Here is a 26,911-nt window from a genome sequence, read left to right as displayed (position 1 = left end):
ACTTATTTTTGTAAAATGTCAAGGGAAATGTCTAAAGCATATATATTTCATATTTAGTTTCAGTAGAATTTTACAACGGTGCAAAAACGAGGAGAGCGCAGATCAGGATATTGATGGATTCTCCAGGAGAGGAAACATGAAACAGCATTTCCAGCTGCACTGACAAAACAGTTGCAGAGAGCAGTGACACACACACAACTGCTCTAAAAAAACTATAATTAAAAAGCAAAATAGGACATTAAAAGAAGCACTGCCTCAGACATCAAAACTTACTTATGTGACCACCCAGCATGAACACTGCTCTACTTCAAAACAGAAACCTCACAAAAGGACATAAATAAAAAGCAATACAATAACCATTCTAGAAATGGATGTGTGTTGTGGACAGCAGGCTGTATGAGCCCAGAGCCATCAGTTCAAACATGATTAACACACTCCCTTACATTCAAACAAACATTACAAATCATCACACTCAGCCAAAAATACTTTTGTATCAGCTGTGACAAAGTAGAGTACATTTTGGTAGGAAAAAGCAACTATGGTAGTTGTTTGAAAAGTCATTCCACATTCTGTTTACAAGCTATTTACCTGAAAAGACATGCCTTAATTCACTTGTATTTTTTCCAGCTATGGAGCTGGGCAGCATAACTGCACAGATAACCACAGTACCTGCACAGCACTGCCCAACCTCCATTTCCACAAACACAATTCTCTCATCAGCGTGTACTTTAGCACTTCCTGTGGGCTGATGAAAACCTTGTAGCTCAAGTTAACGTCTTTCCTCCCCCCTCCACACTGCAGCACTCAAAATAACACAGGGTTTTCAGTCATCATATGGTTCTGCGTAGCTGCAAAGCTGAATACTTGGTGTACTATAACCTTTAGGTAAGATCATGGGTGGTCCATTTTAAGGGGAAGTATTTTTAATCATACAACTGGCTTCAGTGGAAGAGAGTGTTTTGAAATATTTCAGTGAAACACGTAGGCACACTTTGCAGATGCGTCACTTAGGAAACAGATGTGTCGTTTCAGTGTTTCATAGTCAAAAGCTGTACTTTTCCATCTCAGGAAATACAGAGCTGTAGTATTAATTAATGAAATACTGACATGCATTGAATAGAAGTATATCTAAACCCCTAAATGAAGGGGAAACAGGGCAGTCTTCCTGAATCTGAAGGTTGCACTGAGGAGATAAGTTTCTTTACTTGAGGAAAGAACCAATTCAGCTACCTCACCTGAACCAAATTCAGCCTAGTCTTTAACACAGACTTGTTTCCAAAGCCTAAATCACTGTTAGAAACTAAATCTGTGCATTAACAGCATGCCAGAATACCCTATTTTCTGCTTATCTTAGAGAGATACAGATGACTATGATTAGCAAAAAAACTAGGAAGGCTGACTGGGGCAGGAGAACCTGCATGGGTGAACCCATGAAAATCTGTGAACTCTTCAAGTACTGGTGAATTTTTCTGTCACTTTTTGGAGATATAAATAAAAGGAAAAGGGGAAGTGATGATTTCCTTACCATGGATAAAGAGAAAACACAAAGAATAACAGACCTTCCTATGGAGTGTTTCAGAAAGACATTGCTGAAAGTGAAAGAGAAGACCCCCAGACAGTAAAATAACAGACCACAATGTGCTCATGTTGTATTTGATATAAACAATACAGAGACATCACATTTCCACCCAAAACTCCTTGGAGCTGAATGGATTTTCTCTAGTAAGCAAACCCAGCAATTTTCTAAGCTAGATCCTCAACACAAGTAGCCTATAACACCAGAAATTAATTGCTAGTATATCTTTTGCTCAAGGGACAGCCAAAGCTGGCAAAGAACTGTACCCCAGGACTTGTACCCTAAAGCAGAAATTAAATGACCACTTCCGTAACTGTTGGCTCACATCAAAGCTGGGAAAAGGCTTTAAACAGTAGTTTCCATAATTACCAATTTTTTCTGCAGGCATTATCCCCTCACTGCCACAGCCACGCTGACAAAAAGCAGGTCAAATCATCATGAAACATTCTTTGACTCTCAAAATACATTAAAGGGTAGTTCAGCATTTGGGGAAAACACTATCAATGTTCACCTGCTAAAGAAGATGGCCTTACAACTTAAAAGCAACATTTTCAGCTATGACAGTCATCAGATTATGCACCATTTTATCAATTTCATTTTTGGAACTGATACAAAATATACAGATCTCTTCAGAATACAACTTGTAAATGCAGAAAGAAAACCACAGGCACATTTAACTTCAGCTATCCTTCTTTACAGTAAGTTAAATAAGTAATTATTCATTTAGGAACAATAAAAGATCTATTCAAGTGTTTAAAATCAATGCTATACTGTAACAGCACAAAAGAGCATGTGACTGTATTTCATATTTAAGATTAAATAAGATTAATTCAGATTTTAAAGCAAACTGAATGCAGCTTCGAAAGAACTATTAGGAGAATTTAAATTGCTTGGTGTGGATGCCATGGGACAAAGAGAGAGAAATGGCAAGTGTTTCTCACAGTGGCTTGTGAGGAGTTTTAGGGAGCTGAAAAGATGTGATAACTTGTTGAATATAAACAATTTGCAGGTGCTGTTTTTCTACTTTATTTTTCTGTTCCTCTCAAGGACAGTGCGTGAGAGAGATGTTTCTGTTAGCCAGCCAATAGAACAGAACCTATCGTACCACTCTATAAAAACCGCACGGTTCTTTGGAATAAAGCCTTGTTTGCCTTTGCGGCGATCCTGCTCTCGCCCGTTCCTGCCCTGACCCCGGCGCACGAGTGACAGCTTGGCTGTGTTAAAGTTGGAGAAAAGGTTACTCAATACTTAGTTTCATTAACATGGTCACTGACAAAAGAAACTCTTGAATTCTATTTAAACAGATTTTCAGCTCAGTGAATCTGAGGTAAACTTTAGGCAGGTCTTCTCATGTTTCTAGGCAATTAAATTTTCTGGTCCTGAAATGGTAATTACTGTAACAAGGTCAGAAGACCTCTACTTACAACTTAGTAATCTATAAAACATGAGCTGCTGACTTAGTAGAATTAAACATTCCCTAAAACATGTAATTTTTTTTTTTTTTAATAAATATAATGAACTGGCTCCTTACCATGTACTAAATTCATTGGTCTAAGCTACCTGGAAGTATCATACTTAAATATTAGGATCAGAGATCATATTTTTGGCCTTCCCTGTACATGCAATCTGACAAGCAAAGAGAGAAAGAGGGAGTTGTTTGTTTTGGTTTGTTTGGGGTTTTTTAAAAACACATACAGTACACTTTCCACCTACTTTAACCCTAATGCAACTGAAAAATCAAGAGTTTTCAGTGTGCAAAACAAAGAGCTGCTTTAAAAGAGGCACGTGAGATCCAGGTTAGGCAAGGGACAAGGTGAGAGTTTTTCTTTGGTTCACAAAGGTTTCACTAATCTTATTAAGGGTTTAGAAAAGAAAGCACAGCAGAGCAGCCAGGCTTCCCCATGATTTTCAGCAATCTGGATACATGTTATGTGACCTTACACAGCTCTCATACACACAAATCACTCAAATGTAGAATCCCTAAACATAAGAATGTGAAATGAATGCTTAAATTTGGTCAACTAACCTCACAAAGAGTAGTCTTTCCTACCCTGCTGCCACTTTTCAGGAAAAGGAAAGTTTTTTATGCCATTTTATTTTAATGCTTGACCAAAGTACAAGTAGGTCACCCATCGACTCTGCAACCTAAATTGGACTGAAGTTCAAGGAAAGTGGGACAAGAGGTCCCACGAGCTGACAGTCCTTGCTCACACCATCACCATTGTGTTTTTGCAGTTAATAAAGCTGTGCCATCACTGAGTGTGGAGCACTGAAACAGCAGCATGTAACCTGCATATGGGAAACAATCAGAAGACAGAAAAAAGAAAGGTAGATAACCCCAACCAAGTTCAATTTAGTGCTCTCTCAAGGCCAGAGTCTGAAAAACCCAGCTGTTGAAAATTCAAGCACACAAGACTAATATCAAATAAGACTAAAGTTGATCACAGTATTGAAACAAAGTCTTAGTAAAAGCAGGAATTGCACAACTGCCTTTTTTGTCATATATGCTGCTAACTTCAGCATTTTAAATGGTTACACAAGGATTCTCAATCAATTGCTACTAAAGGTACAATAACACACCTTTTTTTCTTTTTGAATTTAACTCATACGTCAGTAACACCCACACTCACAGCTGAGAAAGCAGGCACAAATAGCTTAAGAATAAAGTGATCAAATTTCTCAAGCTATTTAGTTTACTGCAAATCATTCTACACATGATCACAAAACTGCTTAATGTTAGATTCCAAAAAGTCTGGAGTCATTATATTCAAATGCAACATCATCTTTTAAGTGAAAATAGAATTCAGATGATATTTTTGCATGATGCATAATATCATGAAGCAATCTCAATAGACCAAAGTCAGTATCATGTAATAAAATAATTCTGAATTACAATATCCAACTTGTACATGCTCAAAAGGAAGAGCTTGAGCTGGATTTCTAATATGTACTTTGTGCATAAACCATATATGTAATGGTCTATATGCACACAAATATATAAACCCATACATAAACTAGAGTTTTAGCTTAAACTGTTTAACACATTGAGATTTTCAGCCATCTTATAAAAGGCACTACCAGGGTCCATCTCCAAGGGATTTCACTAACTATCACTAGCAAGTGATCTCGTGCTTCTGAGTTCAGCTTGAATGTCTCACTAGATTCCATCCCACATTTGCCTCCCAAGGTTTGTATTTGAGCTGATAGCTGGGATATCCCCAGGGCCTGTCCAAGGCCAGGGTGGAGTGACAGTGCACACAGACAGAACTGCACCATGACACTGTGAGCAGGGCTCTGTGCCCCTGCTAACAATAATATCTCAGCCAGTGCTCTATAAAATAGTTTGTGGTTACTGAAATGAGTCACCTGTCCACATATGACTGCCATTATAAAGCCGTATCTCCACATGGCTCGTAAGAGGCTGAGCAGCAAAGGAATCAAAAAAAGGATTAAATGATTCAACAGCGGAAACAGCTGCAAGATGAAAGCTTCAATTATAGAAAATACCTTTCAAGTTTAACTGAAAATAAGATTTCTATTTCCCCAAGAATAAGAAAACCAAGTGATGTGCTTATTCAATTAATAATAAATTCCACATTGAACTATCTTTATCTTATGGTAGAATAAAATAGATATATAAGACTTGGAAATACTGCAGGGAAAAACATTAGACAATTAAGAGAACATGACTGAAATTGCATATAGAAAGATATTATTGATAATATTTTACAAGCAACACATACGATGCTTTTCATAATCACACTCTTTAGCGTTAAAATTCAAGTCAAGAGCATTTCAGCTGAGAACACCTGTGAAACTCAAGTACAGACACTTCTCACTTCTGGCTCTGAAGGCTTAAAGCCTCTATATATAAACATTGTGAGAAAAAGTAGGCCCACCTCCAGGAAATCTCCTAAACCCACAAAGCTAATGCCCCCTCTAGTAATAAACAGTACCCATGGTAACTCCTTGGTCACTTCAAGCTTTCTGGAGAAGGTGAGAAGTTTCTCAAACCCACAGAGACTCCCTCCAGTAACTCCAGCCATGAGCTCATTAACACTCGTTCCTAATAAAGGCAGCACAACAGCTCAAGAGTCAGGGTCACAAAGAACCTTCACACAATCATGGCTCAGACCACAGCTGTTTCAAAGTTGTTTTGTCCTTACTCCTAAAGCTTGAGGGTAGAGAGCACATGAAAGAACAATTGTAAAAAATATTTTTAAAATATACTTTGGAGTATCTACTATGGTCATCTCAGAACAGGCAAAGTCACGTTTAAGATAGTTGTGTAATTTAAAAAGAGAAGACTAAAGGCACAAAAGAGAGATGGTGAGTATAGCTGTAAGGGTTTTCTTGTCATTAAATATTATTAACCTGTGGTACAATATCTGAAGGATAAACAGACAAATACTCCTATAGAGGTTTCTTTTTTTCCTTTTGTGTTTAACTTGAAATCCATTTTATACTGAAAAAAATCTGTGCAACTGTCCATATCTGAAGGATAAAAGAGCTGCTTCACCAAGGCAAAATATCTAGTTGATGCATCAGTCACCCAAAATTATAAAAATAGATAATACACTTTAAAACCAGTTATATTTTACTTCTAAAAAATAGCATTGGTAAAGAATGTGCTATGTAGAGTATTCAAGAGCTTAATAACATTGATTCATTAGACAACATGCATTTATTCTCTATCCTGTGATTTATGAAACTGAAAATGAAATGTCCAACTCTTGGCACCTTCCAATAAATTGCCTACCTTTTCCCCTTGTAAGAGCTACGAAGAATTTGAATATTCAGTATATTTCATGGGAAAACCCCTTCATTTCTACTTTGTATTTATCACACTACCTTAAAAAGCCTGTAGCCATAATTCCAGCTGAAAATGCCAATTTCAGACCAAGGAAGGCTAAAGTTTATTGATCCTGTCATGGACCAGTGACACTTTAGCATTGGAAATTCTGCTCATTTGAGTCTGATAATTGATGATCTAGTTAACTGTGACAGAGGACAGTCTAGCAGACTTTGTTTTCATCAGGAAAAAATCCATTACTTTTCAGGCCCACAGAAGATAAACATTAGATCTGTTTGCATTTTTAATGCCAGATTTTAATTGGGAGTTCGACACAATAACTGATGAAAGTGGGAAAAGATGAGGATTATGGTGAGGGTCACAGGATCCTGAAAACTAGTCCTGGGAGCAGATGAGGCTGGATTACTCAATATCTCTTCAAAGAGTGTTCAAAAGCCACACTTCTCTACAGTAATCAGATCTCACAAGAAATATTTCAGCAGAGTATTTGTCCAGTTATAATGATCACAGAACTGTGCAGCAGCCTGACCTGTCTAGTCCAGTCTTTCATGGGGAAGGGAGCCTTGCTGAGATCACCCAGCACCCTGTCCAGTCACAGCTTCAAAGTGTTCCGTGGTGAGGACTCTACAATCAATTATCTACCAATTCACAAGACATTACTCCTGAAAGACAAAACCTAGAGGGTCATTCTCATGGCCAGTAACATTTCATTTGCTTTTTTACCTTCTGCACACACACAACTGTAGTCCATTTTTCTTTTTTCTTATACTGAAGTACAAGGCTACACAGATGAATGCTGCAGCCAAAGCCATTCACTAATCCTTTAACTATGAATTCTAATATGTGAAGAAAAATTTTATGGTACTGGTACAACACAAAAAGTTCACACTATACTTAATTCATGTAATGACATAGGTCTTTCACTGTGGTCCATTTTGCATGACATAAACTGCAGATACTCAGGTAATTAGGCTAGAAAAAACACTCATTTGGTACACACATACTCAACAATTAGTCTTTGTCCTGGCCATCGTACATCCTGGTATAACTATCTGCTCCTTATCACATGAACATATTTTTATTGTAACATCCACTGGCATGAGATAAAGCTCTAAATCCAAACTATTTCAGACTTGCATTTCTACCACTGACACCTAAAACTCCTTTCAAAAGAAGGCAGCTGTTCTTTCAGAAATACTTGTGTGCCTATTCTTATTGATACACAAATTGAAGAATTTTAACAACACCAAACCAGTCTAGCCAACATTTTGTTAGAACTAACATCCACCTGCAGTTCAGCTGTAAGAACTTTTTCTAAAAGAAGAAACAGTAGTTGCCACACAAATCTTCTGTTGGCCTTCACTCTGAGGCTCTCAGTAATGATGCCTGGTACCAACTGGAACAATTTAGAACTGCAGCATGACTGTTATGCAATATCAGAAGAGTCCTACAGTTTTTTCAAAGTTCTCCCTGGATGCTTGTGGGAGAGTATGTGAACTATATCCCTACAACATTCACCAAATAAAGACGTTTCTAAAGATAGCCTTTTCAACCTAAAAATAGTGCAGCAATAAAGAAGGCCATTTGAACAGGTTTAGTGCTGGCTCACAGCTGTGACTAAGTCCTAGCAAAATTAGCTTTAAAATTACTTTTACTAACTCCCCCATGGTTCCAACTAACAATCAAAATGCATCACCACTGCCCATTTTCTGGTGTCTGGAAAGGTGAAAGTCAAAGGAAGACAGCACCAGCACAGACAGGTTGAAGAAAGTTCCTCCTAATGTCACTGATACAAAGTAATCATGACACAATTACACAGGAAGGGTCCTTTTAGCTATGAGAAAAACTTCAGGCTCAAGGGATCCAATATATCCAAGTACAAAGCCAGCACTTTTGCCTATAAGATAAAGGCACTGAAAGCTTATCCAAATTTTGGAAACCTCGAAATTCATATTTTACATTCCTCTAGTTAAGGCATTTCAGCAGTAATATTCCAGAATATATTCAATGATTTCAGGATTTGGAGGCAAGTTACTTCCATAAGGCTTACTCAGCCTAACACAGATAACAAGTAATTCTGTATCACATTCTGAATTCCAGACAAAACCAGAAGGAATCAAATAACAAATTCTTAAACGAATTTTCAAATACCTAAGTTCTTGCTTGAATATTTAAGTTTCAGCAGCCTAGCTTTAGACAAAACTCCATTGCATTTTCATTTTATATATTTGACATATATATGCCAAATCCCTACTTGTACTTGTCTTTCACCTGAGATGATTTTTCCCACCCCCCCCTTAGGACAGAAAACCAACTGGGAAACAAGCTATAAATGTCTTTTCAAGCTTATGTGGTTGGACTTCCAGGAGCTCTTTCAGTATTCACAGCAACATAAATTCTATTGTCAAAGCCTAGGTGGAATATGCTATTCTTTGCATATTCCAATAATTCTCTTGAGCCGCTTCAGCTGCATAACTAGAAAAAGTAGCTCAAATTTAATTCATTCTGGGAAGCAATGTGGAGATTCCTGGAGGATTGCAACAACAGTTGACAAAGCAATTTAACAAGAGCTCTAAGTTCTACATTGCTTATTTCTCCCCATTTGCAGAGTTAAACACTGCACAAGTTAATTGGTATTGCATTACAAAGAGTGTTTCATAAGATTTTCATAAAAGCTTTTTTTTCCCTGAAATGAGATTACATAACTTTGTTCTCTAACTATTCACTGCAATAAAAAAAATTGAAGGATTAATGTGATACATTTTTCCTTGGCAAATTCAAAACATATTTTGAGAAGTGTGTTTATAAAATCTTCAGCTTTAAAGAGCCAATTTGTACAACAGATTTTGATGGTATTTTTCCTACCTAATAAATTGCATCCCAGTGAGTATAGATAAATTAGATGCTTTACACAACCCTGAAAATTAAAAAAAACCCAAGCACACTATGAACTTCAAAACTGAAATACTAACATGATTCACAACTCATATCAAATAACATCAAAAGATATTTTACTGGGATAGCAATAATCACTCAGAAAACATAGTATTTTATCTGTATGTATGAAATAATCCATATGTGAAATAAATACTGCAAATGCAAAAAAACCCCACAAACCAAATAAAATACCTTTAGATGTACTTTAAAACTTCCAAACCTGTTCATTTCTTTCTTGATGTGCAATAAGACACCTTTGCAGTGACATAAAAGCTTCTAAAATTATTACTGTAAAACTAGTAATTTTGTTCAGCAACACTTTAATTACATGCTAAATTTAGTACTACTTTTCCTTAATTACAAAAGTGTTTCTGCAATGCCTAACAACAAGTAGAAACAAAGGTGCTTCCTATCCAGCCTCTTTTGCAAGAAAGGGGAGGAGGGATAAAGGGGAGATCTCCAATCAGAGTTTTAGTTTCGGTACAGGGCTAGTAAAAAAATCCCAGCAAAGTGTATCTCTCTAGAAACAGAAACCACATCATATTTTATCAGACTAATCAAAGTATAAAGCACAGAAACTACAGGTTATCTTGCACAGCCCAAAATAAATTCAGAATTACTGTATGATACTTGTTTCATCTATTTGTGTTTATCAGTTATGGATCTGTTTGGGACTGACCTGACAAGGATTAACATTGCACAGCACAGATTTTACTCATGGCACCACACACCATGGGATTTACATTCTACCAAAAACTATGGAATAGCCTATTCTAAACCAAGAGCTAAAAATGGAGCCAATTGATACAGACTAAATCACATGTTGCTCTCTGATCTAGGGATGCAACAAGCCAAAGCAGAAGCAGCTGCACATATACTACTTTGGACAAAGAATTTCTTAGCCAAATTCAAACCAATTTTATGAACAAATCTCATTTCAAATAAATTTTAAGGTTCACATACAGAGCACCTAAAACTATATGGACTGTCCTTTAATTTCTTCAAATTTTTGTGTACGAACATAACTAATAAATTTGGTCCTAGCTCAATGAAGAGACAAGACATTCATGGATATCCCAGGCACCTTTACCAGTGCAGACAACAATTAAACAAAGAAAACCACAAAATGTTCTGCAATACTGTTCTAAGATGTTCTCTGCTGGCCAATCTAAGCACCTGCTGAAAGAAAAATAAATCTGGTGGTGTAGTAGTGCACTCAGAATAGCCAAGAAAGTAGATTGGACAGTTAGTATCACAGAACAAAAGTAGTTAGTATCACAGAACAAAAGTAACCTAACTAAATCTACTTCTCAAATTCCAATAATTCTAAAAAAAACCAAAACCAAACCCAACCAATCAATCAACCCAAAAAAGACCTCCAAACCAACAAGACCTAAACAAAATCCACCAAATTAACAAAAACTCCTCACAAAACCAAAAAGCACAAAAAACAAACACCCAAAAACACAAACCCAAAGAGGTTTTAATAGGGTATAGAAGCAGCAGCTTTTCAGTCCAGGAAATTATAGCAATGGCACGGGGTTTTTTTACACCCAGATTTTACCCTAGGAGAATGAAAAAAAAAAAAAAAAGGAAAGAAGATATTAACATTATAAAAACACACTTGATTCTTTCCACAAAATTACATCAATTTTGGAAATTAAATATTGAAATGAAATTCAAAGCTATTTCTTCAACACTTGGTTTAACAATAATGTGGCAACAGATTAATCTAAATCATCTCCTAGGAGTTTCAAAACAATTATTAAGCATTCACCTTTTTTTTCTGTAAATACTGTATTTCATTACGTAAGAATAAAATATCAGCATTAAACTTTAGAAACATCTACATTATTTACAAATGAATATTCTAAAGGTAAAAAGGCAAGGACTTTTGGCTCCTTTCCACTTGGAACTTGTTTAAGTTTAAGAAGTATTTCAATTGTCTTCTTCCACTCCAAAATATTTTAAGCAAAAAAATCCAGAAAACACCCACAAGTTTACCTTTAAATTGATTAATTTAATATAATTTTATACTTATTTTCTATTCACTCATGCATTTAAAATTGGTAAAATTCAAGAAACAAGGTGAAGCATATCTGCAATTCTCTTAACTGTAGACAGTGTAAGGGTAGAGTGTGAGTGAAGAAGAGTCACATCTTTGTGGGTTGTATTTCAGCAGTTCAGGTAGCACAGCGTCAGCTGCCAGGGCAAACAGCAATATTGCATTTATATCCATTCCATTCCCTTCCTTCATTACACCTGACCACCTTTGGCATGCATCTGATTATAAAAGCATCTGTTTACATTCAACATTCACTTTACAGGTCAACTTTACAGAAATCCTTCACTGAACTCCATAGCTCAATACGTAGCTATTCACTTTGTTCTGGCACAAATTCATTCCACTGACAGTGACTGATATTGTTTGTGCCACATCCCCAGTCATCCCTCCTGACCTATCCCTATGCCATCGATTCTGTTTGGGAAGTCAGGTGCTAAGCTTTATCCAGCTGAAAATGATTCTGCAAAAATAAAAAGTTTCTTGCTGGACCAAAGAATTGACCCCAAACACAGCACAGCCAGATCAACACCACCACCACGGGGCACATAGCAAGAACAAACAGCTAAATAACAGTGAAAAACTGATTTCCTGTTTTAGTCACAACACAGACTATCACTGGTTTTGAAGTAACTTATCACTGCGAGTAGAAGCAGCAACAAACTTTGGAGCCAGTCTAACAAGCCACAAGACTTTATGCTAACACAAAGAATAGGTAAGTACACAGACCACACACAAGATACCCTTCAGAAAAGGCTGGCACCCTGAAAGAAAGGCAAAAAGATTTTTTCATTGTTTATGTGTAAGCAGCAGGCATACAAGAGATTATTGCCTTTGGGAACATAAATCAAGCCCATTTAAAAACACTGAAACTTCACTGTACATATCACACAGCTGAAGAGCTTGTATGTGGTTATGTAGGAAGAGAGGACTGGTCAAGAAAGGAGTGGTGACACTTCTGCAATAATATTCATTATTCATTTTAAATATTAGCAACTTTAAAGAACACTTAACACTCCACAGAGTCTCTGCACCACACCAGCACTAAGTGGTATCCACCAGAGGCCACTAATGCACACTACACAACACAACATACACACAGCTCCTTCTGCAATGAGCTGCTGTGGGAAGGAGAATGGCACGTGCTTGTGGGGCCCCCTGGTCCCACCCACGTATGTTGCATGTTTCACCTTCCCAACTGCTAAATTTGTATGGGATTTGATAGGCGACAGTGTCCTTACTCCAACAGCACATTGCATTCCCCATGAAGGAACTCCATGCATCCATACCCCCAAAAGAGAATGGATGACAGAACTAGAAGTCATCCTGTCCTGAGAAGCTCAGCTTCGGCAACCTGATAAAACAATATTACTTTAGCATTGTTTTAATATTACTATATGAGAATAACAGATAATTACACAAAACTTTTTTTAATAGCTGTCCCCAAAGCCACATTAGAAGAAGAAAACCACATTACTGGCAGAAACACCTCTATGTGAAGTGGAAAAGAGGGGAAGTTCACAGTAACAAATATAAAAAAAGCTTGAAATGACAGAAGATAGCAGAATGAACACATATATAGTTGTATTGGTAGACTGCAAACATATTTAAAGCTTCTTTATTATCCTTACTGGAACAACCTTCACAACAATGCTATCACTCACTTTAATGTAGTAACAAGGCAGAAGATGAATGCTGACAAATAATCTTCTCTGAGTGGTATGATTTCAGCCTTCAAATTAGAAATTAAAAGGACTTAGGAGCCCAAACCAGGTTTTGTTCAAGAATTTTAAAATACAATTTGGGATGCTCTAGCAGGCTCAGAACAAAGAAACACCCCAGCAATGACCGGACACTCCCTCCTTCATGCTCCTAAAGGGAGCCTTCACCCCCATCCCTGGAAAATTACCTGATGTGGTACAGAATAACCTCCAGGTCCTGGCCATGCCCCTTCTGCCTACTGCATAAATTAACCTGTCCTGGCCAGAACCAGGATAAATCAATTAAAACAGAGCAAGTGAGATTCCATCTGAGCATACCAAGTTGATAATTATTATTGCATAGTAAAAAGAAAGATACTATACGACCAAACCCTTAGCATCACTTTCTTTTTTATGAGGACACCATCCTGAGTGATGGTTTAGTTATTCTGATCAAGACACAGAATAATACAAGCTCAGTCTGATGTTACATTTGTTTTAAGCCCTGCAAAGACAGAGTCAAGAAATATTACAAAGCTGGATGTGGTAATCAAGCTACTGCTAAGCTATTTACCATTATTACTGATGACCTGTGAACAGATCAGGAATCGTGACTGATCTACTGCCCAGACAGATTTAAAAAAAGCCTGAGGAAATATAAAATAAGAACAAAATCAGTGCTGATAAACCTTTCTAGATTGTTTGCTGAAATGAGCACAACCTAAAGATCCTAATTTGCAATTCACATTGGGCTGTACCAAGACAAAATTTAATTTCCCTATCATCTAATAAATATGAACTAATATTTTAAGCATCAAGTTTGAGGAATTCTGAAATGGAGCAGAACACTCAGCTGAATGTGCTCAATGAATTTTAGGATATAAACTGCTGTTAGGTAGGCAGCTAGAAGTATATATTATCTGACTATACATCAGAGAGATTACCCTTTTAGGGGCAGCAGGACTAATTAGCTAACTGGGCACCTAACAGGGTTGTGGTAGACTCTACACCCATTTTACCTAAAGGGGAAATTTTCTCTGTGGATGTATCAAATTCCAACAGGGATCCATTCACACAAGTCCTAGGGATGGTGTTTTTTAGAAAAGATCAGATGATTACAAATGGTTCTTTCCTGGATTAAGTTTATTAATCATTCCTTTGCATTTCTTCTGCATACTATTAGCAACTGGATAATCAACCTAATTACATCTTTTAAGAGAAGCAGCAATTAAAATCTGTTTAATCAAATAATAATATCTTAAAATGTCTATAGAATGCTAATGCACGATCCACATACCAAAACGGCCTATTCATTAAAGCCATCTCCAAAACATGCTCCTGAGGATACAGCCAAATTTGCAGCCCATGGAGGACCCCACAGTGGAGCCATGAAAACCCAAGGGGGACTGTGACCCCCCATGGGTAGCCCAGGCTGGAATAGGCTCCTGGCAGGACTTGTGACCCTGTGGGGGACCCACACTGGAGTAGGCTGTTCCTGAAGGACTGACTCCCTGGAAAGGACCTACACCAGAGCAGTTTGTGAAGAACTGCAGCTTGACAGAACTCATGTTGGAGAAGTTTGTGGAGAGCTGTCTCCTGTGGGAGGAGAGAAAGAGTGTGAGGAGCAAAGAGTAGCTGAGATAAACGTGTGAAGAACTGACTGCAACCCCCATTCCTTATCACCCTGTGCCAATCAGGCAGAAAAATCAGGAGTGAAGCTGAGCCTGTGAAAAAGGGGAGGGTTGGTTGAAGGTGTTTTAAGATTTGGGTTTATTCCTCACTACCCTACTCTGATTTGATATAAAATGAGTTTTTTTCCCTGAATCAAGTATGTTTTGCCCATTATTGTAACTGGAACATGATCTCTCTCTGTCCTTATCTCAACTTGTGAGCCTTTTGTTATAGTTTCTCTGCCCTATCCAGTTAAAGAGAGTGACAGAGTTGTTTGGTGGGCAGCTGGCATCCAGCTGTGGTCATCTCACCATAGGCCATCAATGGCACGAGAACAGAATAAAACTTTTTTTCACTTAACTTCCCCTTCAGAACTCTGTTTGCTTAAGACAGCATGGAAGTGTGCTTTGGGAAGTGGCACTACAAATCAAAAGTTATTTGGTTGATCATTCTTTATCCGTATGTGCTGGTTGTTACTACTTTCAGTTGCACCAGCTTTTGAAAACAACAAAAAACTCAACTCAGAGCACTAACATAATAATCAGTGAGAAGGCAATACTCCCAGGTGTGAGTGTAACAGTTTCTAAGAATTTAATTGCACAAAAGAGGGAAAGCTAACCACTCAATTTATTTCTATCTGTATCTGAATGACACTAGACTGACAGCATTCTTTATATGAAGCTCTCAAACACACAAAAACTAATGAAAAGTTGTGTAAAGGAAATGGTGACCCAGTTTCTCCTACACAAAACAGCATGAACAGTGTTCACATTTTGGAATGGAACCGTAACCTCACTCAACACATCAAGAACTTAGGAGTAATTTCCTTCAAATGAATTCCCTCTGGACCTTAAAGCAAGCTGTTCAGCAGCACCTAGAAATTAAGCACAATTATATGTTGACCAGATGTCAGATTACTTTGAGTACTTAGATTATTTCAGGTAATTGAAAAATGAGTTTTGAAGCTTTTATCTCTAGCTATTAAGGGATGAAGAGAACCTGAACACTTTGGAAAAAATGTTTTTGAGAATATTATTCAAGAACTGTGGAAGTAAGCATGCCTACAAGTTGATGTTGCATACATGTGGTTCCATTAAATACAGAGTTCATTTAACAGATCTTCACCTGTTTACTATCCATTTATCATTTCTCCCAAAAAGAAAGCAGCATTGTTCCACTCAGCAGGGAGGGAGGTATCTGTAAAATTGCCAAGAAAGCCTTAATTAAGGGAAAGGATGAGAGGTTTAAGTCAAACCAAAACCACGTCCCATTTGTCCTTTGACTCACTGCAGATTATTTATTGAAATCTGTACTTCACATTATCCCTTTTAAAAAGGGCATATTAAGCATATTCACCCTGCACCTTTTATTTAACCTATTAAGTTAGAAATTAGAAAAAAACCCCAGCTCATTATATTCTTTGTCATATTACTTTAAAGTTAATCAAGTATGGCTGCTCTTCTGCTATCAAGAATAAAAAAAATATTTTAAAAAAACCTCTTATTTTGATATTCACCTGCTACTGCTATGCCAGGTAAGAAGTTCTGTGCAAGCTTGTTTTGTAACCCAAAACCCTGGCTGTGAGATGCCAGGCACAAAAACTCTGCTAGGCCTTCTGGAGCCCAGTCAACATTCATATTTTGTTGGTACAATCACCAGGTGGCAATAGATCTACCTGGTATGTGGGAGAGATTAATGTACAATCATACATGAAAGTCAGACTTATGAGCCTTGTTTGTGCTACTCATGCACAAAGACACAGTAAAATAAGACAGAAAGAATATCACACTTCTGCAACAAGGACTTCAGGATGAACAGTACAGTAACACCAAGGGCAGCCAGTTTTATTAGTAGCAAATGACTTATTACTTTATATCAAAAGCTAAGAGCTTGCAAGTACAGCAGGATTCCATGATGCATTAAACACAACAGGCATAAGATACTTAGAACATACTTTCATATCCACAGTGTCACTTAAAGTCTGAGTGGTGCCCATTTTCAGGGCATGTACTAGGTTACATTTATGTCAAAAGATGACATAAAATCCATCCTTTTTGGTTTCAGTAAAACTCTGTCAAAGAAATATTTAATAATACCATAGAGATTTCTCATTCACACCATTTCTGCTGTTCATACTGTAGTCTATCATTCACTGCTCTAGGGTATGTGATAAAAGGCAAAGAATGTTGTTTAAAATTTTTGGTCTTTAGATGCCTTGGAATTAGTTCTTTAAAGCAGAGTCCTACACAAGCAGAAAAGATTAACAATAAGCACTGGCCCAAAGCCAAACAGTTTGAGATACAGGTTTCCAATACTATCAAAATGTTTACAATACCTTGTGTAAGCCAGAACAGTTAAAATATTTGCATAATCTAAAAACTTGAGCCAAACCACCTTACTTAAAGCCTGAGAGACATTTTCTTTTTGCCTTGGAGCTCATTACTGCGCAGTGTTAAAATAGCCATGTTAGTTCTACCCTTATTTACTAATTAGGGCTGGGAACCTCCTCAAATATTGACACGTCCTGTCCACCAAGATCCACAGGACTCTAAGCAAGTGCACCAGTGCCTTAAGCAGAATCCCTCACACTCCAAGGAGCACTCATCAAGACAGATTCTAGACCAACACCATTAGAGAAATTTGGATTATTCCCCTTCCCTAAGCAAGGCACCTTAAAGGATAACACATAAAGGAACAACATTCAAGTCTTGTGACATATTGGACTATGGAGATTATGAACCAACCACAGGGTACAGCAGCTCCAGGTTATTCTTCTCAACCCCAGTGAGCCATATAACATTCATATTAAACACAGCATTCTATTCAATCACAGAACACTTAGCTCAGTTTACCTCAGCACAGTTACATCACTCTTGTAGTTCCTACTTCTTCCTTTTCATCTCCTGGGAATAGTTCATCGTTACATTAAAATCAATAACTGGGTTTAGCTGAAAAGAACGGTGTCACCTCCTGAAGTTCTGGGGATTATGACAGAGTTTGAATTAAATCCCATGTTACAAAGAAGTTGTTAATCTCACAGACTAGTCTTAAATTCAAGCATTAGACATTTCATTCCAGGCCTCAGGCAACAAGAAAGTCATTAAATCATAGTATTTTTTTTAAAAGCAGAGATTCTAAGAACTAAAAAGGCACTCGTGTATTAGTTTATATGGATGTTTAAAACATATATTAAAAAAAACCAAACCAAACCAAAAACCACCTTCGGTCTGCATCTACTCTTCTGGCTTAATGCACGAGAAGATGCAGTTTTTCCAGGAGCTGCTACAGTAAGAAAACCAGACACCAAGCCTGAAACAGAAAGCTACCTTTTAGCTACTTTTCATTACAACACAGATTTGTACAAGCACAGGCAATTTTTGACTGGCAGCACTGCTAAGCATTTCATCCAATTCCTGCAATGAACACAGAATTTTCTTAGCCTTCATTTATAGGCTACCCACTCAACCCACAGTCACCTCCAGGCTCATTTTAACCACCATCAGGGAAGCACAGAATTGACATGTGGATATCTTTAAGCACGTAGCCCACTCAGCTCTAGAGCAGGAAAAGGCGTCCATATGCTCCACAAACAGACCACGAGAACAAAACTTCTCATTCCCGACACTAAATCATCCAAACATGTCACCTGGTAAAAATAACAGGTTCACTGATTCCAGACCAACATTCAAGCGACTTGTCACAAGAAAAGAAAGCAGACATCTACCCACTAGAAAGATATATCATCCAGGTATTTTCTGAAGGCACTGTTTAAAAACATTCATAGACCATGATGATCTAGACCACAATCAAAAAGCCATTTTATTATGATGGTATTTCAAAGGCATAAAAAAGGAAAGAATTGATCCAGATTTGTAAACTACTTCCCAAAGGGAGTTTGGAGGACTTCAGCACAGAACAGTCACAGCAAGGTGGCACCTGCACACCTCTTCTGCTCACCACACTGAAGCTGTGGTGAACAGAGATCAGGGATCTCTAAAATGATGCTGCACTGTGCTCAGCAGACATGCTCCTTATGCTAATATGTGCTCCTGTTTAAGCTGATTCAGCCATAATTGGCAGAATATAACTACTATCTTTGAAGGCAAATTGCAAGTTTGACAAAATATAATTTCAGGCAGGTACAGGTATAAAACAGAGAGCACATGAGCGTTCAGTGTTAATAACCTTAATAGTAAAGAATGCAATTAACAAGTTTTGACCAACTGAAACACAGCTGTCAAACTCTTAGTTTGAGAATGATCCTTTTATCGCACTAAAACCAGAATGAAAACTCAGTTGCTTACATAATGCAGCCTTCACACTGGCTCTTATAATAATGCACTACTATCGTTTTAACTTTTAAAAGGGAAAGGTTTTCAGCTTTAAAGAAGAGCTGAACAGATGCTGGCATTAAATCCCAATTAGCAGAAGGGAATCCCTCACCCATTCCCCCATAGCAAGAGAGAACAGTCTCGTGACAGCCTTTTCAGCAGGAGGTTGTGGAGCACAACAGAAACAAAAGTGCCTTGCACATCCATGGCTTGTTTTTTTTACCCCAGTGTGCCTCAAATGATCAAACTTACACAAACAGGTACAGGAAACGTAAGGAATGGTGAACTAGCTTTAAATTATCCTAGCTAATCTACGATTTTAATAAAGTAGTTCAAGCATTTAAAACTGCAAGACTGCGTTTAGTTTAAAAAATGTTCAGTTTACAAAGGACAGCGTATGGCACTTGCGTCTTTCTGGCTTCCTTTAGTGCTCAGGCAAAAGGATGACTAAATCTATCAGCTTCTGAGTCACTCGCAGCAGAGACAGCTGAGAAGGACAGATACAGCGAGCCAGGCAGACACTGTACCCATCCTGTTCTTCCCTAACCAGGTAGCTTCAGTGCACATAAAGAGATGTCTGTCTCTCACACACACATTTCGCTCTGGGACATGAGGAGATTCTTTCCATAAGCCAAAAAAGGCAAAGTCAAGATAGAAGGCGGCAACGGCAAGACCAAGAAGCTTGACTGAGCTGGGTCATTACCAGTACTCAGGAGGGACTGAGCTGCCGAAAAGCTCACTTTCCCCCGTAAAACATCTCCTCCCACCAAACCAGAATCGTTACCTGCCACCATCCGGGGCGCCGGGATTTCAAAGCCTCGAGTCAAAACCCAGCTGCTCAAGTTTAGGACTCCATCCTCGCCTTTCTTTTCTCCCCAAACCAAAGCCGCCACCGAGTGGGTCACTAAACTTCCCCGAGCAGGGAGCTATCACCTCCTACAGGAACCGAGCCGGTGTCGTCATCCCTCGCAAGCCCCGGCCCTGCCCTTCCCCGCCTGGCGCCGTGCAAGGAGAGCTTCACCTTCCCCGCGCCCGCCGCAGCGCCGTGGGGTGGGCGACCCGCACCCAGCGGGCTCCCCGGGGGTCGTGCCCCGGCCCGGACCGCTCGGCCCGACCCCAGCACGGGCAGCGCCGCCGGCGCGGCCGCGGCACCGGCGACTCCCCCCGCCCGGACCCACCGCCCGCCATTGCCCAACGGCTCCGACGGGGATCCCAACCCGGCCGCCAGCTCGAGTCTCTCCCGAAGGCGGGGCCCCGGGGCGCGGAGCGGCCCTCACCTGCAGCGCCGGGACCTGCCCGTCGCCCGTGCCCGGCGGGGGTGGGGGTGACGAGACGGCGAGAGCGCGGCGGAACCGACCCGACCCCTGCGCTCCGCTCGGCGCCGCCACCCCCGCCCGCCCCCTGGCGCCCGCCCCCTGGCGCCCGCCCAGCCGCCTTCCGATTGGCCGAGAGCGCGGGCAAACTCCCGCTCCGCCGCCGTCTATTGGCTCCTCGCGACTGCCAATCAACTCCGCTTCCCCGTCGGGGGCGGTGAGGGCCGGTGCGCGCGCCCGCGGCCAGCGCGCGCTCCCCGGTGGCTGTCGGGGACAACCGGAGCCACACGCGCGGCCCCGCCCCCCAGCCCTCACCCCGGGAGGCTCCGACCGCCCCCGGCCCGGGCTCACCCCGGGGGGCTCCAACCGCCCCGGACCCCGCCCGGGCTCACCCCCGGAGCAGCCAGCGCCTGCCCGGCCCGCCCGGCCGCAGCGTCAGCCAGGTGTCCGAGTGTAGGAAACCGTGACAGGAGCACTGCGGAACGTGGCAGGGCGCGGCGGGAATAACACTGCGTCCGTGTCCCGTTTCCACTGCGGGGCACCATGAATAAGCAGATGTTGTTTCCCGAAGCGAAATGGGAGAGAGTTGACAGATCACGGGAAGTGTCCGGGACTTTTCCGCGCCCGGCAGCGCTGCAGGCGCTGATTCGGCTCCGCACAGCGCGGTGCGCTCCGCCGGCACTGCGGCACCGGGAGCGCCCGCTCGGGGCCGGGCCGGGCTCGCAGCTGCCCCGGGCACGGGCTCAAGGACAGGGGCCACCTCTGACATGGCACTGCTGGTTTGGGTACACCGCTCTCCGCGGAGCTACGCGGTTCTCGCCCAGTATCAGAACTGGTACTCACGCCTTCGCCTATCTTTCGGATTTATTTGTTTTAGACTGAGAACTATGTCAAGTTCCAGGCAGCAGCCACCACGGTGACCTTCCTTCGTCCCTTCAGCCTTTGCCTTCGCCGCTAGTTTCTGCATTTCCCTCCCATCTGCCCTTCTCATCACTGCTGTGCCTCCAGCGCTGTCCCCGGGGACAGCCTGGTTCGAGGACAGCGAGGGCTCTGGATCACTGGGTAGGGCTGCAAAACAGTACTTTCCTCTTGGCCGTGTTTCTTATGCAAGTCCGCATATAATCAGATCGACGCCAAGTCTTCCTGTACTCTTTCACTCAGTCTGTGACTCATTAACTTTAGTTCACTTAGATTAGTTGAGTAGGATTGTAAGACCATAACACCGGGATAAACTTTATCTTCTGAATGTCCTTGACAAATGGATTTGAATTAATTGCTGTTAACATTACTGTGAAATTTGGCCAGGTTAGTAAGCTTCCTAAGATTGAACATGATTTCTCCCTTCCCTAGTCTCCCTCTCCTCATTCTCCTGTGTTGAAAGTTAACAGTTCACATTTGAGAGGAGGAATCTTGTAATTTATTGTTTCTTACACTTCTGACCAGAGCTGCACTTTAGTTTTCTACAGTCTCTCTCATTAATGTGAGATCAAGCTTTCTTTACAGCACACTACAGGGGACATACACAATCATAAATACAGCTCTTTCTGTAAGGAATTAAGGTTCTGTTTTGCCTAGAGCATTGTCAAAACTGGAAATTCTCCATGCCAGAACACTTAGACTTTCTTCAACCTAACATCAAAACAGTCATTCATCTCTTTGTTTGCTTGAATAATGCTCAAACTTGTTCAAAGATGGAAGAAACAGACCAGGAATTCAGCGTAAATCATAGGACAGAGCTCATACTGTGATGAAAGGGAATTCCAGTTTGGCAGAGGACAGAACCTGCAGCCTGGGGTGGACTGGCACAGAAAATCCCCAACTATTCCACACAGAGTTCATTGAGTGCTACCACCTTGTGCCCCAAAACCACTCCACTGTGCACAAACCCTGTGCTGATTGCATCTATGCTACTCACTATGAAAACCAGGGCCCATGTTCTTATCTTGGGCCAGTTTGGGCACAATTACTGTAGAAGGAGTAAGAAATGTATCTTCAAGTCCTGAGTCTGGTGACACAAACTATCAGACAGTCTGTTAACAATGAAGAAAATATTCTTCAAATCAGTTATTCCCATGTATTGACTTAGGTAGGCTGATGTACTGCTTATACCTTATATATATATATGTATAACATATAATTATATATATTACATTGTAATATGTACATGGAAATTGTATACAATGTATTACTCTATTTACATATATTTTACTGTATTTCCATATACACTTACTATACTTTTTATATAGATAATATATATAGAATATACACACACACATATAGGTACAATAAATTTAGCCCTTGTGTCATAGTAGAAAGGCAGTGTGTTATTTGGGAGTCACCTTCATTTGGAATTTCAATTGGTTCTGGCTTCCAAGGGAATGGAGATTGATCAGAAATGAGGAATTTATACAACATTTTTGTACAAACAACTGGACTCAGATTTGTTTTTCAGTGTTTCACTTAAACATCTGTATGATTCAACTAGCATCTTTATAACTGCTATGAAATATATTTATAAATGCTATTAAGTAATAATTTTGGAGATAAAAAAATCAAGACTATTAGCTGGAAAAAATAAAGCTTACCAAAATGCAATTTTTTATGAACATCTTAATTTACTATTTGGAAGTTTCTCAAGGCGCCACTTTAGGGAATAGTATTTTTGAGCCTGCTGAATATTCTTTTCTGCTTGCAAGATGTTTTCTATCCTTTTGACACTTAAATGAAAAATGCCTAGACACCTTTGGAAGCAGTAAGACAATAATGTTGCCAGAGTTTTGAAAATACATTTTTAACTGCCAAGTTTTTACCCCATTCCAAGTGTAGTATTTGAAACAATTTGGAAGCAACATTATTAGAGTCACCTTAATGTACTTTTGGAATCAACACTATTGCTCTTCCTGTGAAGAAAGCAGAATTTGTCTGCACTGGGGTTAATACACATGCAGGTATAGTAATTTCACTGCACTATTCATAGTAATACAGTTTAATGTCTTCATAAATATATACAGGGCTTGAGGCTACATGCACTGAATAAATACATATATGCACTTGAAAAACTGCTTGGGGAAATACACCTCAAAGGTTAATAAAGTGCAATTTCTTTCAATTTATCTAATGTAAATTGGCTTTATGTATAATCAAAGATTAAGTTTTTCTCAGTGAATTAAAAGAGATTAGTGGCCTAATTATATCTATCATCAGTGATGCAAGATCCCAGCAAGATGACACTATTATGATGGCATGAATAATTTACTTATGTAAAGAATCACACTCCACCATATTAATAATTTTGATTTTGGTACTTTGATGTTTTTTTCCTAAGTATTAAAAAGCAGTTGTTCTCTGTACATTATCAGTTATCATAAAAATGTGACATGCAGTGAAAGATTACCTTAATCTTTTTCCTTAGAAGAACAGCTGACAGTCTCTCCAGCCCCACTGGTGAGCATTTGATTCAGGCTGTTAAGAACAGGACAGGAAGTTTGTAGGGGAAAAAAATCCTCTCATTTTAGATAAGTATCCCACGGTTATTTTTACTTTTAACACAATCTATTTTTAAATATGCTTCTTGTTTCTTCTGCTGTCCTCAGAAATTCCATGTGTCCTTTTAGGCACTAGTACTTTCCCTGTAAAGAAATTCTGTCTCTTGCCTTCACTCAGAACAAATTTTGTGTTGCTTGACTGCTGCCATAACATTTCAGAATTCTCTTCAAACTCTTTCTCTCTTGCTAAGAAACTCCATGGGTTATAACCTTTATTTACACTTCAAATGTAAATTTAAATCCTATATTTAAAAACCAAAAACCATATTTTGCTTGCAAATGTAATGCCATTAGTGACTATATATGCCAACCAATGACAATAAATTTCAGATTATTAAATTTAATTCCACTCAAAACAATGAATTTCACTGTTTCACTCCCCAGCTTTCACTGTGAAAGAACCTCTCAAATAAAAGCTATGTTCTCATCTGAAGTACTTTTTATTGTCTCCTTGCTTTTCATGAGTGTTTTAATTACTGTTTCATACTGTCCAAACTTTTCTATTTTACAGCAATTGTCTGTGACTACCTCAGATGTGAATTATTTACTTTTAATAGGAACAAAATTGCAGAATAATTAAGGCATACAGGACTTTCTGTCAATAGCAAAGGTATCAATGTGATTGTCATTACTGGGAAAGTTCAAGTATGGAGAGCTTGCCTAGGCAACTTAAAAAAGTTGGAGAAACATAAGAGTCTAGCCCACACAACTTCCTACAATTCAGTATAAAACAACCAATTTTTCCAAGATATTCATTTATGCTCCTATTTCCTCTTAATAATGGAATTTTAACCAAAATTGTGGCTAAAGTCAGCTTTTCCCAGCTATCCGCGTTTGTTTTCTGCAGAAAAGACAGGAATAAAGTTTCTGTTTGTTTCGTTGGCTTTTTTTTTAAGAAGCCACACAGGTCAGCATAAATGGATACCTCTGCACCACAGGATACAAAGTCCTTCCCACTGACCCAAAGGCTGGAGTGAACTCCTGTCTCAAAGCAGGCACAGAATATCAGCTCCCTTCTATAATTTCCATCCAAGTGAACTGAACAGCAACTGCTTAAGCAACAGCACCAGTTTAGAGTGCCACAGTAAAGCCCTTCCTCTACCACAGATAAACGAGCTCTGCTTGACATGTTCTGCTGATGAAATGCAGGGTTATATATCTTCTGTGAATTGTCTATTGTTTTGCTGAGTTTATAGCAGGAAGTGAATCAGGAGACATGGGCATTTTAGGCAGAAGTTCTATTGTAAAGCCAACAGTAGTGAAGTAGCTTTAGGAATAATACTGTTTTTTATATTAAGTTCCTCAAGCCATGTACAGAAGCTATTCTCTGGGAATCTTATTAATTCCTTCCATGTCAAAGAATTAATAGGGAGAAAGGTTAGTGCCCAGGAAGCAAGCCCCACTATTCAACTCTAACAATAAACTCCTTCTACACTGATGCCATTATAACAATTCCCGTAGCTGTTTAGAGCTTGTCCATTTAATTCTTCATACAATACTGTCCTTATGCCAGGGAGCACTGGAGCATATGAAGAACAGTATTTTAGGACTGAGACACACATTTATTATCAGCTCTGCCTGGCAAGTTATTATACTAGCTAAAGTCAGAACTTTTGAGAACTGTTATTTCTGATTTATTTTGCTGCCCAGAAAGCCGAAACAGTTTCTCTGTGAGATACATTTGGAGGATGACTGGCCCAAGGCCACAGTTAGTTACTCAGAACTAAGAGCTTGTCTGCTCACAGTCACTCAGATTTAAGTCCTCTCAGTCAGAGCTGAAACAGGCTTTAACCTTTTGGAGAATCAGAGTCCAGCAAAAAGAGCTACCTTACCTCTGAATGAGAGCATCCACATGAGGTTTGTCAACTTTTATTACATGTCAGTATCACTCCTGTAGTCAATTCCCCTGAATTCCTGCAGCAGACACCTGCCTCAAGCAGGGAACACATCTCCCTCATCACCTCAGTTCCAGCTCTTAGCAGAGCCTGCTCCAGGCTCCCACCAGCGTGGGCACCACTTGGTACCATTAGTTCTGTCCTACTACAGCAAGAGATTTAGTTGAAGATGCAGAAGTGAAAAGGTGAAGATTCTATCTCTGAGTAAGCAGTTAACGTTTTCCCTTTCAGTTTCTCTTCCTCCTAACTCGATTTTCACCTTTACCTTTCAAGACCAGGCATGAACCAGCATCTCACAGCATAATATCCGCATATCATCCTCTTCCTCCTCCCACAAAACTATTAGCTATGACTGATTTTGTTTCCTTGGCATCCTTCAAGTCTGCAGAAAAGCTGCTTTATGCACACTCATTCCAGTTAACACAGATTCTTTCCTTACACAAATTCCTTCAGAGAATTTCTCAACGAGCCTTAAAAACAGACATTACATAGCAACAGAGCTTCCTAATTTTGAGTTTCTCAAGAACATTTCACTGACGTACACGAGGCTTCAAGTTCTGCAAAGAAAAGGAAGAATTGCTGCTCACTTACAGATTTTTTTCCTGGGCTTTCTGTTGTGGTTTTAAGCCCAGCTGGAGATGAAACACCACCCAGCCACTCACTTAGCTCCCTCTCTTCCCCTTCCCACACTGGTGGAGTGAGGAGGAGAATTGAAGTAGAACTTGTATGTTGAGATAAGAACAGTTTAATAATTGGAAGTAAAATTAAATGAAGTAATATTGGCTAGCAGTAGTAGTAGTAGTAGTAAAAAATCACAAGTGATGCACAATACAACTGCTCACCATCTGCAGACCCCCTCTTCCCAAACCCCAATCAGACCTGTTGAGTAACTCCCCCAGTTCAGAGACTGGCCATGACATTCCATGGTGTGGAATATCCTGGCCAGTTCACACCTCTCCCAGCTGTGCTCCTTCTCTCTTCCTTTTGTGCACCTCCTCACCAGCAGAGCATGAGACAAGACAGAAAAATAGTCCTGGACTTAGGATAAACACAACTTAGTAAAAACCC

General features: G+C 39.6%; 1 protein-coding gene across 3 annotated transcripts in view; it reads right to left on the bottom strand.

Moving 5' to 3' along the window:
- The window catches only part of PACSIN2 (protein kinase C and casein kinase substrate in neurons 2), a 55,761-nt gene extending 35,281 nt beyond the window's left edge, over positions 1–20,480 (bottom strand). For 2 of the 3 annotated variants that reach the window (XM_066568366.1, XM_066568367.1), the window contains exon 1: positions 20,368–20,479. The gene's annotated coding sequence lies outside the window, so the exon portion shown is untranslated. Of the gene's footprint in view, positions 1–20,367 lie in introns of all 3 variants that reach the window. The other variant, XM_066568368.1, reaches the window with a different exon arrangement.
- Between the last annotated feature and the right edge of the window lie 6,431 nt (positions 20,481–26,911).

Source organism: Molothrus aeneus, chromosome 32, assembly GCF_037042795.1.
Source record: "Molothrus aeneus isolate 106 chromosome 32, BPBGC_Maene_1.0, whole genome shotgun sequence".
In the NCBI taxonomy this organism is placed as follows: Eukaryota; Metazoa; Chordata; class Aves; order Passeriformes; family Icteridae; genus Molothrus; species Molothrus aeneus.
This window is presented reverse-complemented; position numbering and strand designations above follow the sequence as displayed.